This window comes from Mytilus californianus, unplaced genomic scaffold (assembly GCF_021869535.1).
Source record: "Mytilus californianus isolate M0D057914Y unplaced genomic scaffold, xbMytCali1.0.p SCAF_7, whole genome shotgun sequence".
NCBI lineage: Eukaryota > Metazoa > Mollusca > Bivalvia > Mytilida > Mytilidae > Mytilus > Mytilus californianus.
Window position 1 is genome coordinate 53,198,782 of NW_026262723.1, and position 14,440 is coordinate 53,213,221.

The following is a 14,440-nucleotide window of genomic DNA, read 5'->3' on the forward strand; positions in this document are numbered from 1 at the left end:
GGCCGGTGTTGTATTCAAAGTTTTGACACGACCTCTAATTATATCACTGATACGGACCAATCACAATGGTTAAGATCAATCTGTGAGGACAAAAATCAGATCGTTACCTTAAGGCTTGATCACTGAAATCAGTAGGAGCTATTGTCTTGTTATGTTCATTTTATTGTTCAGACTTTGATATTTGAAAAAAGAATGAGTACAATTCATTGTACTCCAAAAACACATTATGAGATCACCCACGGTTTTTCGTGGGGTTCGTGTTGCTCAGTCTTTAGTTTTCGATGTTGTGTTTTGTATACTGTTGTTTGCCTTTTGGTCTTATTCTTTTATTTTGCCGTGGCGTTGTCAGTTTATTTTTCGACTTATGAGTTTGAATGTCCTTTTCGTATCTTTCGTTCTCTTATAGATACCAATTAAGGGGTATTCAAAAATCATATGTCCAATTTAAATAGGCAATGCCATAGCTAAAATAAAAACAACGAAAGAAATAATAAAAAAAAAACAAAACAACAACATAACATAAAAAACTAAAAGCTGAGAATCCCGAACCCACCAAAACCTGGACTGATTTCATGTGCTCCGGAAAGCATGATTTATTTCGATACATGATTCGAGGCATAATTGATTTCAACCTTTCATTACGGATGCATATGTCGTATATATGAACAATTTGTGGTTGTACATTACGTAGTAGATTTAATCAATCTTATAAAATATTTTTATATGATTCCGAGTGGAAAAAGTGAATGATTAAGCACTCATCTGAACTTTCTATTGTTAGTTTGAAAAATGTCAACAGAAAATGTTTAAACAATCACATGAACCTCCCATTGAAAATTTGAAGAATTTTAATAGTACATGTTTAAACACTCACCCGACCTTACTATCGTAAGTTTACAGAACTTCAATAGTAAATACAATGTTAAACCATTCCAAAAAAAACCCTGTTCCCCTGTTTTTGACAAAAAAGGATAGTATAATAAGGAAGTCAAACTGAAATTGATACCTTTATTAATAGGTGAAAGTAATTTGCGGCAATTCTTATATAAATTTTTGAATAACATTTAAATCTTACATGATAGCAACTATTGTAACTTGACGCTTGCACGCACAATCTTCTTTATATAAATATAACAAAATAAGTGTTGTTCGTCTTATTTGCTAAACAAGGTAAATTTATTGTTTAGCCTTATCACTTTTTTATCTATTTTTTATTTTTGTCAATAAATTGGTATAAACAGTTTTATAATTCCGTAACATGTGTGGAATTTACTTGATTTTGCGGTTGTTTTACTATTATCAGATGAAAAAAAGCTTACAAAACATTTGGACACACACAAAAACTGTTCTTAATGGGAGACTACTGAAAATTACTACCAATTATTTGTTAGTCCTGAAAAGTAAAATCCATGTTGTACGGATGGCAACTCGTGACATTCATCACATATTATACATCATCATTTTTAAAGAATAAAACTGTCACACTGAAACGCACAAGAGAAAAAATTAAAGAACATTCTCAAGTTATCACAACATTTTCCTAAACATATAATATATGCGTGTCTAAATAATCATAAACTTTGTTGAATGTCTCTGGTAAATACATGCCAAGTTGAAAGATGAATTTTGAAAGCTTAGTTCACCTCGATGATATGTATTAAAACATATTTATTGACTTTAAATATAACGTCTTGTAGTTAGTCCTCATATTTGTTATTCCGTACTCAAGGAATATAATTTTTCCCTTGTACTTCCAAGTAATAACTGTAAATATAAAAATAAAGAGATAAAGAGATGTGGTATGATTGCCAATGAGACAACTATCCACCAAAGTTCAAATGAAGTGGATGTAAGCAATTATAGGCAACCGTACGGCCTTCAACAATGAGAAAAACCCATACCGTATGTTCGGCTTTAAAAAGGCCCCGACATGAAAAATATGAAACAATTTATAACAAAACAATTTACGAAAAACAAATATGACAGACATGTACCAACGACAACCACTTAACTACAGGCTCCTGACTTGGGACAGGCACATAACACATAAAAAATGTGGCGGGGTTAAACATGTTTGTGAGCGCTCAACCCTCCCCTAACCTGGGACAGTGGTGTAACAGTACAACATAAGAAAAAACTATATAAATCAGTTGATAAGGGCTTAACTGATCAGATCACAAAAACACTATATTGTTAGTCGCCTTCTTAAGGAATCGTAATATGATTTGATTTGATTTTTGGTGTTTTTACGCCACTTTTAAGCACCGCTTTTGGGCTATTTCGTGGCGGTCAGTTTTTATTGTTGGAGGAAGCCGGAGTGCCCGGAGAAAACCACCGACCTTCGATAGGAAAACTGACAATCCTAGTCAATTAAGATTGGAGTCCAGTGCACCCGCACGAGCGGGGTTCGAACTCACAACCTTAGTGTTGACTGGCTAGTGATTACAGTAGTAACTACCTAGACCACTCGGCCACCGAGGCCCCAAGGAATCGTAATATCTGATCATTTAAAAATTTGCAATTTTTTGGCTCAATTCATATCAATATCATTACATTTGACCTTTTCTATCATTGTGTATGTCGTCATAAGGATGTTCGCTACTCTAGTTTTTTACTTTTTGTCAGATATTCGGAATACTCTAATTTTTTCCATCTAGTGCCAAAAAAAAAATAGCATGCTAACCCCTTCTTTTCTTTTCATATTTTTTTTACATATAGGTTAAAAAGCCATTTTTGAAAATCTTATAAAATCCTTGTTATTTTTTCATAGTATTTGAAAGAAAAAAGGTAACTGTATGAAAAATCTAGAGAGAATCATTTCCCGCCAAAATTTTAGTCATTTTTTTCTACTTTATAAGTTCCGTTATTTATAAACTATAAATTTATCATAGTCTTCTTAAAAGCTTGTTATTTTGAAACAGGGGAGCGAACACCCTTAAGAGTACAAAGAGTACAATGGTTATCCCGACAAACGGTTTAGACTATTGTCCCCAGTATAGTACTTTGCAATATGCAACGTTAATAAATTCTTTAATAGGATAATGCCAAGGTATGTTATACATTGTTACAATCTGATCTCTATTTACTAGTATTGTCCATTTTCCTGAAATTCCTGCCAGAGGTCGGTAGTTCTCTTCCAGTTATCTGGTTTCCGCCGGCAATACGAACAGACCAACATGAACGAACAGACCAACATGATATAACCAAGATTGCGGTTGGGGACATGGCAACACTCATGAATTTTGAGCACCCCAAAAAAATAAGTTTTAAGCAATATTTCGCTTGCTTTTAATATTAATATTTGTTTGAGAAATTGATATCAACTTACTTCGAAATTAACAATGCGGTTTATGTCATTAAATAAAAAAAAGTAAAATAATAGAATATCGAACTCCAAGGAAAATTTAAATCGAAAAGTTCCTTATAAAATGGCAAAATCATAAGCTCACACACATCAAACGAATGGAAAACAACTGTCATATTCCTGACTTGGTACAGGCATTTCCTTATATAGAAAATGGTGGATTAAACCTGGAACAGCGGAACACATTAAGGTTGCTTCGTCGTTATAGAGATGTCTTTGAATACAAAATCCCTTTTCGAAGAAAGCAAGAGAACACACGATCAATCTAACAGTAATTTAAATCAGAATAAAAATGTTGATAGTTCTGGAAAGACTCGATGATCGGCAACAAATATTAAAGGAAAATTTGCAAAAACAGACGAAATAAATAGTTTGGTTTGTCACATGTCCAAGAAACATTACAGAAATAGAAGCCACGTTATCAGATCTATCAACTAGACATTCGTTTATTAACTGTCATTGAGAGTTGATCCGACAACAAAGTCGAAATTTAGCTTTTGAAGAACAGAAACGAAGAACTCGAAAAGCAAATAAAAAATGACTACCTGACAAAGCACTCTAGAATTAGGCAAATGGAAGCTGTCCTGCTAGACTAGAGGTTTAGATCAATGAAATATAATCTCATTTTCTGTATGCTAAGTTATCAGAACAATAATTCATAAAACCGCTGTTCATTTATTCTATAAATTCAATTCAAACATATCTTAAATCAATCGTACATGCTTATTTGTTGTGTTTATATAACACCAAATAAAAAGCAGAAACGCATCAAAAGATGCTATTGAGGAAATAGAAAGGGGGACTGGTATAATTTGGTTTTAGTGATCACTTGCGTGCGCTAGTATGCTGTTTCAATGCTAGAACTAAAACACTTATGGATTTTTGTCGTGATAGGTGAAAATTTAGTAGAGGTTTTAGTTGAAAATTTAATCAATGAGTCAACAGATTTGTATGATCATCTAAATGCTCTCAAAATTTCACTTGATTTTCAGAAGATAAAGTTCATCCAAATTCCCAAGGTTATGAATTAGTTGTCTTTTGTAAAAGGAATACTAGTAATTTGAACATAAAAGCAGGCAGGCTTTGCAAAGGTAACAGATTAGGCGAATCAACACAAAAGACAATGGTATTACCGATTATTTCTTAGTCTCTTTAAGAGAAATGAAGAGTTTGAGGTCTTTCCGTGTGATCCATATATTCTTATGTACACAATCACATACATGTCAAAATGATGCGAGAGGGTAAGATAGAAGCTGAGGAAAAGATACTATCTACAAAGAAGAAACCATGGACTGAACAAGATAAAAACAAATTCATCCCTCTACCATAGCTCCAACTTGCATCATACTTTTCCCCTTGCATCTAGTTGACAGCATCTATTTCTTGTTCGCTAATCATTAAAGTGATAACATCCTGAAGATTACAGAATTAGTTGTAGTATATACTTTTTATTGCTTAGGTGCTCCTGAAGGGTAAGCAGTTCATACTCAAATGGCCACCGTCATTATTGTTCAAGCAAATGAATTAACTTGATGTGAATTAATACTTGTTTGCTATGACAATGAATTTTTTTGCTATGGATACCCATCATTTTGTCACTGATGTTTAATAACTTTACGAGGATGTTCACTTTATTGATACGTAACTAATTGCATGTACTTGTTGTAGACACTTTAGTGAGAAATGTCAGTTCAAAAGTCAATTTAACTCATCCATGGCTCTTTAAATTTTGTGTCTGTGAGAGTTCCCATAGAAAGAAAGACCAGAAAAAGCGCGTCGGACGCAGCACATTGGTACAAATGTATTTTCTCGATCAAAAAGGTGTCAAAATTGACATATTTAATCTTACACATAGAATTTAACTTAATAGAACCCTTGAATTAGCCAAACCGCTTTTTCCCCGCATCAATATCCTAGTATAATACATATTGTACCGCAAATATTGTTTGCAAAGGGGAGATTCAGCTGTTACTCACATACAAACTTTAATGGCAAGTTCTCACATCTAAGCTATAATGACTGACGTTGGCAGTTTTCCCTAATCACAACAGTAGTTTGTAGCCGTGATTTAAGATAAATTTACTTGATAAATACCACGTATCTTGAACTGAGAATCACAAATAATTCTTTTGATAAATTGATAATACTTTTTTTTCAAATTCAACAGGTAAAAAAAGTTTGCTTTTGTATTACTTTTCAAGCTTACAGGAGAAAGGTTATTCCAGAAGCATGTGTTCTTTGAAAGAAATCATATCATACGCTTTTCACGTTGACGGGATAAGTGTCTACTGCTCTGCATGCATCAACCCGCAATGCGAATTCACATATTCAGTCAAAATATTATAATCGGGAATAGGACACGCTCGTTAAAATTACAGATCAAACGACTAAACTGGTATATTATGATCCATTACCGCGAAAAGATGTCGCTAGTGAGTTGAGAAACAGACGCAAAATATAGGTAAACCCTGATGGGGACCTAAACATTTTGTTGTGTCGATTTCAATCGTTTTTCCTCATCTTTTTGAGTAGTTTTTATGTAAGGAGCACAAATGCTCAATGAAGTCAATGAAGTCCATATCGTGTGAACATGCACGAGATTAACTATTAACTGAGATATGTAAACGCAATACAATGGAAGAGTGGGTATGTTGCTACTGAGAAATGGGAAGTTGACAACAGGGAAGTTGAAACATCGCGTTTGTCATATAGGAATTTTGTTTAGTTTTGCCAACAATGAAACGAAACTATTGGATAAGATTTACAAAACATAATTTGTTTTTTTTAAAGAATAAAACGTTATGTGCCTATTATTAAAAGTCTTTAGTGAATATAAATAAGCATTTCACTGGTCGTAATTAACGTATAAGAATATGTGGTATGAGTGCCAATGAGACAACTCTCCATCCAAGTCAAAATTTATAAAAGTAAACCATTATAGGTCACAGTACGGTCTTCAACACGGAGCCTTGGCTCACACCGAACAGTAAGCTATAAAGGGCCCCAAAAAATTATTAGTGTGAAACCATTCAAACGGGAAAACCAACGGTCTAATCTATATAAGAAACGAGAAACGAGAAACACTTATGAACCACATCTACAAACGACAACTACTGAACATCAGATTCCTGACTTAGGACAGGTGCAAACAAATGCAGCGGGTTTAAACGTTTTTATGGTAACAAACCTTATATCGGTAAGAAATGTTAAACAATTAAAGAATAACGATATGCTCGAACAAAAATATCAGCCATTTGCAATAACTTTAAACACAGGTAAATGAAAATAATTTTGTTGTTAGGTATACGTGTACAGTACCAATAGAGAAAGGAAATATTTTTACAAAATAAATAATATTGATGTTCATGGTACGAAGTGAAAATTTATAGTTATACCAAACACTTATCAAAGCTGGTATATAGACCAGATATAACCCTGAATAACATTAAATAACAAAAAAGCAATACAATTAGTATCAACAGGTCAAATAAACAAGAAAGTACGATTTAAGAGTATATGCACTTTAAATGAATATACTTCAAATACCAATTAAACATAATGCAAAACAACAACATCACATATGACAATTATGCAAAACATTATGTTTCAAAATTAAAAACTGTGCATACTTTGATGGTAAAATTTTACACAAATGTTATTTGATCGTTAAATAAATGTATGAGCTCAGTAGTCATATTGTAGGTTAAATGATGCATCAATCAAATCAAACTATCTTTTACTTAAAAAATCTAAAAAATCAACCAACACGACAAATGGTTGTTGACATTTTTCTTAATATTCATCAGTATTATATGTGGCATGTGGTTAAAGGTTAGTACATTTCATAATTGAAAATATGAATAAAATGAAGGCGAACAATCATAGTGTTATGGAAAATCTCTAATTAAAAAACTAAATAGCATGGAAAGTGCTTTACAGAAGGATGTAGTTTTCAAAACATACTCAAAAGCACCTTTTTACAATGTGTAACTCTTAAGCTGCAATTCGTAATTTGACAAACATATCTTCGACTCTTTGGGAACAATGAATTTCGATACCAATACATGAGCTTTTTTTAACATTTGTTACATGTTTTATATGTCTATTTATAGAGTCATATTGAAAGAACTGAACTATTTAATTATCTGTCAATAACTACATGGAACATCAACCACATATACATATAGGTCTTGTTAAATCATTCTCACTTGAAGTAAAAGGGGTCATAAGTTCAACAATCTCAGAACAGACAAGATCAGGACAAAAAGAAAACATTCGCTGCTTTACAAGCAGACAAGCGATAAATCAGAAGTATGAAACAATATTAGGTTAGAAATACAAAAATTATATAACAAGGTATAGTGACGCGATTGTATGACATGCTTTCCTACTGACTGTTATCTTTTTCTGTAATTTTATACGACATAGAAGCAAAGGCACTTAATAATGCATTCAAATTTAAAAGGTTGTTTTCGCAAACACGTCAAATCGACTGGGGGATGGGCATACAATTCGAGACAAATGAAGACTGTTGATTTTTCTATCACCAATAAATTTGTATATGACAGTAATTCGTAAAACATTATGTGTTATTGTGCTATGGTCATTTTTTGTATTCTTGTCTTTCATTTTTGCTTATATGCTTTGTCTATAGAGTGTCTATATGCTATTTGTTTTTTTCTTTGTTGACATAGTTGTTGGTTTGTATAGGGATTAAGATTATAACACAATGTTGACTGCTGAACCCCAATTTTTGACATTTTTACCTATTATGTCTGTTTGTTTTGTTCACACATTGTTGTCAATATAATGGAATTTTATGCGACTTTCATACAAGTGAGAGGTTTGGCTAGCTATAAAACCAGGTTTAATACACCACTTTCTACATAAGGAAATGCCTGTAGCAAGTCAGGAATATGACAGTTGTTTTCCATTCGTTTGATGTGTTTGAGCTTTTGATTTTGCCATTTGATAAGGGATTTTTCGTTTTGAATTTTCCTTGGAGTTCGGTTTGTTATTTTACTTTTTGCTGAAATAGCAGCACGATGATGTTGTATTAAGAATTCACTGCAACTTACTTTAGCGCCAAAAAAATATGATTTCCTAGCTCTAGCTAAACCATTAGCACATGGACCCAAATTTCTTTCTTTGGAATCGTAAAGACCTATTGTTTAAAGAACATTTTGCCAAAATACCAGGTACAAAAATCTCTTAAGTTGTGCTTTTTTTCGGAAAAGTATTGAAAAATGAAAGTATTTTTTATGTTTTGACATGAAACATGCAAATTTCAAGTTAAAACACCTAAAATATAAGTCATGAAGATACATTTTTCTTTGTATATTTCAATGGTGCATATCGAAATTGACTTTATGTCAAAATTTTGATGGAAAAATCAACGAGAGGTCTTTCTGCATCGTATGTCATTAAGTGTAACACAAGTCATGGTTTAAATGTAAATGATTTTTTTTATCATGATATCGTTCTAAGCATTAATGAGCCGATGACCGATAAATATTGATCCTCCATCGACAATTCACGATAAAATAGAACAGAACACGTAATTTTTACACAAAGTATCATTCACAGAAACGAAATAGATTAAATGGTTTGATACGCCCATTTTTTATATACATTATGTATCTGCTACCGTTTTTAGTGTTTTATTTGGTGCATTTATGTTACGTCACTGTTTAGAAGATGTTGACGCATAAGTGTGGATATCTGATTCAGAGGGATTGGTAAGCAATTGATATTGAGATAAGTCCGGATCCGTTGATGCATAAGTGTGGATAACAGATTCAGGTGGAATGGTAAGCGATTGATATTGAGATAATTTCGGTTCCGTTGATGCATAAGTGTGGATATCAGATTCAGGTGGATTGGTAAGCAACTGATATTGAGATAAGTCTTTTCCCGTCGATGCATAAGTGTGGATATCAGATTCAAGAGGATTTGTAAGCGATTGATATTGAGATAAGTCCGTTTCCTTTGATACATTTTCTGAAGATTCGTACATATGTTCAACTGAGTTTCTCTTGGATGATAATGATTCGTAGTTCTTGCAATTGTTCCCTTTCTGTTGAATTGAACCTGTAATGTTTTGCGGTTCACAAGTAATTGTTTTATTATCATTTATGTTCTCATATACCACGGGAATACTGATTTCTGTCATTTCAGTGTAATTTTCTATGTTACTGTCCGAAAAATAGATCCTATCTGTATCAATTTGATTTTGCTGAATTTCACATGGTTTCGAATTCATCGCTTTGTTTCTTCTTCTATAGAAAACAACTATGATGAAAACTAAAGCAGCAATTAATACGACAACCAAGACTGATACAATTATCGTGTACATTTGAATTCCAGCTACAAAAATATAAAAAAATCATTCAAACAACATAGAATGATGTTATTTATTCAAATATTAGACCATATAACTTGTCTTTACACGTAATATGTAGTATTTGCATACATACAACGTTTTGCTAAAACAAGCATGTTCAAAACATGCTAATGTTCAAATGCCTTAAACTGTCACATACCGTGTTTCTATTTGACAATATCAATTAAATTCTATTTATTGCTACCGTTTTTAGCAGTTATGGTTGTCTTTTTGATATTGTTTTACATCTAACCCCCTTGTTTTATCAATTTTGTATTTACATTGTGTCATAAATCAAATTTATTCGTTCAGTGTATGTTCACTTGTTTTTGTTAATATGTATTTTGATTGAGTTAAGCCATTTCAATTGATATTTTAGAGTGTGTCTTTCTATGTTGTGATGTGACACTATTGTTTCAGCAAGGGGGACGGTTGGCGCCTATTAGAGGTTTCTCAACATCTTACGAACGGACGAAACTCGACGAACGTATCGTTAGGGAGCTGTAATTTTATGCAGTAAAATTTTCTACCGATATTGCAGCGTGTTTAAAGACAACAGTAAACAATTTAATATTCATTTTGCAACCTTGTAATTTATTGTTGTGGTTAAACATGAGTGTTCCAATTGGTTTTGTGTTGTTGAATGTTGAGTAACCTTACGTTGAGTTTCGTTTATTTACATGTCCAATATACGTTCGATTTATCTCCCTTATCATTTAAAAAGAACAATGTTTTTGATAGTCGTTGTTAAAAAAAATCTGCGCATTTGGTTTGCATTTGACTGAATGATTGTTGGATGTTTTTTTACAAAACGTTCAGTGGCGAGTATTCCATACATTTCACGACGATATTATCATTTGATAAAGGATTGAAAAGTGGTTGAGAGGACACAACCTTTATATTTAAATCTCCAACTCTGGACTTAAAGTCACATGAAACCTCAAATTAAAAAAAAAAATGATGCATATGTTTTTTATAACTAAATGGATAGTTTTCATTATAAAACTTGTGTACATGTACTTTTTTCTGAAGAATTTTTTTTAAATTGTCCACATTTAGAAGAAGTTTACTTTTTTTTAATTGCTTGCTTCCAGGAAGCAATTCGCCGACATATTTTCCGTATGCAAGTGACCTTAGCGTGACCCTCCTCGTAGAATTCCGGTAATCGCAATACGCATGGATCTGTCATTAAAATGAACTATTATCTGATTGTACATGTTATACACGTGCGCAATATCCATGCTTCTTTGTTGATTGTTTACTATAAGGTGACAATCGGTAAACTACGACTCCAAAACACGACAATTAAGTAGCTGCCATATTTTCACATCATAACAGACAGAGAGAAAAAAAAATTGACGATTATACGATATGTTTGCGTAAAAAATGATAAAATCGTGTACAGAAGACAAGTTTATGATATATACATGCATTGGTTCAAGAATTGGATAAACATTATTTTTCACCAGTCACTCGTTTCATACGACTTTAACATCTCTAGCGCTCGACTTTAGATATACAGCGCTAGACTTTACAGCCCAGCGCGCTGGACTTTAAAAACCACAACTCTATATCTGCGTGAGACCAGCAGATCACTGTATTATAGAGATGTTTTGCGTGGATTTATAGACCACACAGACTAATATATCAGCAGTGCATATGGCCTTAGCTAGTTCTTATAGTTCAAACAAAGTAGACTAATCTTTTCCTATCCTTAATAATTGTTGACAAATAATAAAGATTGCATTTTGAAAGTAACAGAGAAATGAAATTTGGTCCCTTCATAAACAAATCAAAGGTGGCAAGAAAGGTCTAACACAAAAACTCGTTAACCATAACCCATTTTTCATATATTCTGATTAATGTTGATACATAAATAGGTGTAAAACAACTTCGATAAATATATATGCATATTGAATAAAAACGCATGAAGAGATAAGATGTGGTTTAAAACAGTTTCATTTCTTAATTAATCTCCACATTTATTCAATAGTATTCAATAATAAATATTGGGAACCACTCCTAACAGCAAGAAAAGGCGGTATTTTTTATGTATCTTTGATATATATGTCGTTAAAACCGCTATTTATTTATATGTATTTTAAACGTTTTTTAGGGGAGTCAGTTATATTGTAAGTAATAGAGTTGTGTGCATTCTAATGGAAAGTATGAGTGCTACAGCACCAACAGAACTGATTGTAATATAGATATTAAAATGTACATTGAAACAATTTAAATTATACTAATATACTAAGTGTACGATAATAAAAGGACAACAAGGATAAGAAAGGCCTTGAAAATAAAACAAAAATCAACAATACATTTCGGAATATCTTTTCAAGTGAAATTTTTTTTCTCAATTATCTATTTCATTATTTCCCTTTATTCATTTTCTTGCCAATTTTGGTAGAAAATAGTTCAATAATAATTATGTAAGGTGAAGAACTGACCATTTGGATTTTATAGCTTTGAGGCAACAAAGTTATCTCGGACCCAAGGATTTTTTTTTTCAAATTAAAAACCGATTTTTTTCTAGAGTCGTTCACTCCTAGATTAAATTTACCTCTTTTATGCGCAGGGCTTTTTACCTTTGATCTGAGCCTAGATAAATTTCAAAAATATTCATTGCCACTCCAATCTCAACAAAAAAGGACACTAAGTCACTAAGTACACATTCTCGCATTCAATATAATAATATGTCCACAACTCAAAATGGTTTAAAAGAACCCTGCATGCATATCTTATGAAAGGAAGTGCACATCCAATAGTCCAAAATCATTCAATAAATGAGTGCTCCCTCTTTTCTCGTTACGGCAAGTTACGTCATGTTAAGGCGATTTTCGTCCGTTCGTAAGATGTTGAGAAACCTCTATTAAAACGTTTAAACCCGCTGCATTTGTTTGCACCTGTCCTAAGTCAGGAACCTATGATGCAATTCCTTTCCGGACTTAAAAGACAAATAATCATCATTAGGTCTGTCAAAACGTTGCTTAATACTTAAAGGAATTTCCCAAATGAGAGTTCTAATTTTCCAACAACAGTCCTGTATTTGGAGTCTATAAATCAAGGCGACGGTAGTTTTACAAATTTTTAAATCTTGTAAATCGTGTAGGAAGAAACACAGGTAATAAATAGAAACTGGGGAAATGCAAGAACTCCAAAAGGGCAAGACCGGTAGCATGGACACAGTACGAGTCTCCTGTTATGCATGCATCACCCATAATACGAATTCGCAATCAGTATTAATGTCCGAATTGGGAATAGGACACAATCGCTATCTATCAGTTGAATACTCCAGGCCTTGGGTTTCTTTTGAAGATTTCCTTGATATAGGCTTTCTGCTTAAAAGAAAGCCATTGCATCGAGTCGTCTAATTTGTAAAGTTAGTCACCATTTCAAAGGTTTTGCGGAAGGGATAAATGTTTGGTTGCCTTTTCGGAATATCTGCGTCAGAAATGATGACCACATATGTATACACAATCCCGTTCTCAGATTGCTAACCCGAGAAAATATTGTCAACCGAGGCAAAGCTAAGGTTGACAATATTTTTTCGAGGGATAACAATCAGCTCTATCACCATCTCAGCTATGTGTTATTTAATTTTTTATACTGAACGTTCTGTCATTTTTTGTCTTTTAAAATTGAAAATTGAAAGTAAATTTAAAACTATGCGTCATATACATAACAACGTTACAGTTATTTGAAAAACAAAAAAACTGAAGCATTATGTATTTTTTTAATGTTCAGTCTGAGGTCGAACGTAAAACTTGAGGATTGTCTTTAAAATAACTGATGTACATTCAACAAACTGTCCTTTAAATTATTAATTTGTGATTGATCTGCACGAGAGCGTGACATTAAAAAAATGTCACCCGCTCAGTCATGTGATCGTGTAAATTATCACTCTCATCTTGACGTGAATTATGATATTAAGAATTGTCGTATGTACTAGTATGTTCCTTTTCTAATGCTTTTGTCCATCTATCCAATTAGGATGTTTTACTTTTTACAGATCATACGTTTTGTGCTAGCAATCATTTCGTTTGCTTGATCAACATTATCTATATACAATTTGATTTGTGTTAAAATCTTAAATTTAACGACTTACCATGAGTTGTACTTTTCATAAAAGGAATGGTTGTAAGGTCCTGTACTAAAAATAAAACATAAAAATATAAGGAACATTCAGGGTGTATAAATATTCGGATTTTCAGATTTTATAGTACATAAAATACCATATACCAATGTGGGTCCGTCTTTTATTTGAAAATTCAATAAGTGCCTGGACTGATTTGACTGTCGATCTTGATATAAATCTTTACAGATGAGTTACTGATTAAGATAGCTGTTTGTTTTGGTAGATTTCGCAGAATTACTGACAAAGGACTAATGAAAATTGAACTTGTCCAGACATTTATAATATACTCATATATTCATTTTAACATATCTAACATACAATGGTGTATATCTTCCATGATATTTGAACAACCACCTAGGAAGAAAGTTAGAATACAAATAATAGTATGCGTACTATACATTTTTATCATGCTATAGTGTCCATATATTATACAGAAATGTTTTCATGATTCTAAACATGTTTGGTACATTCGTATGCACATCGTCAATCAATTTTCATAATGCATGTAGGTACATGATTATTCTAGCAATTAAGGGAGACTGTTCTTTTGAGAAAG

The 14,440-nt window shown here is 32.5% G+C and overlaps 1 long non-coding RNA gene across 1 annotated transcript; it reads right to left on the reverse strand.

Moving 5' to 3' along the window:
• Positions 1–8,803: 8,803 nt before the first annotated feature.
• Positions 8,804–13,969, reverse strand: LOC127708805 (uncharacterized). The gene is made up of 2 exons (XR_007985394.1): positions 13,855–13,969; positions 8,804–9,730 (listed from the first exon to the last, which is right to left on the reverse strand). It is a non-coding gene; the product is annotated as an uncharacterized LOC127708805 (long non-coding RNA).
• Between the last annotated feature and the right edge of the window lie 471 nt (positions 13,970–14,440).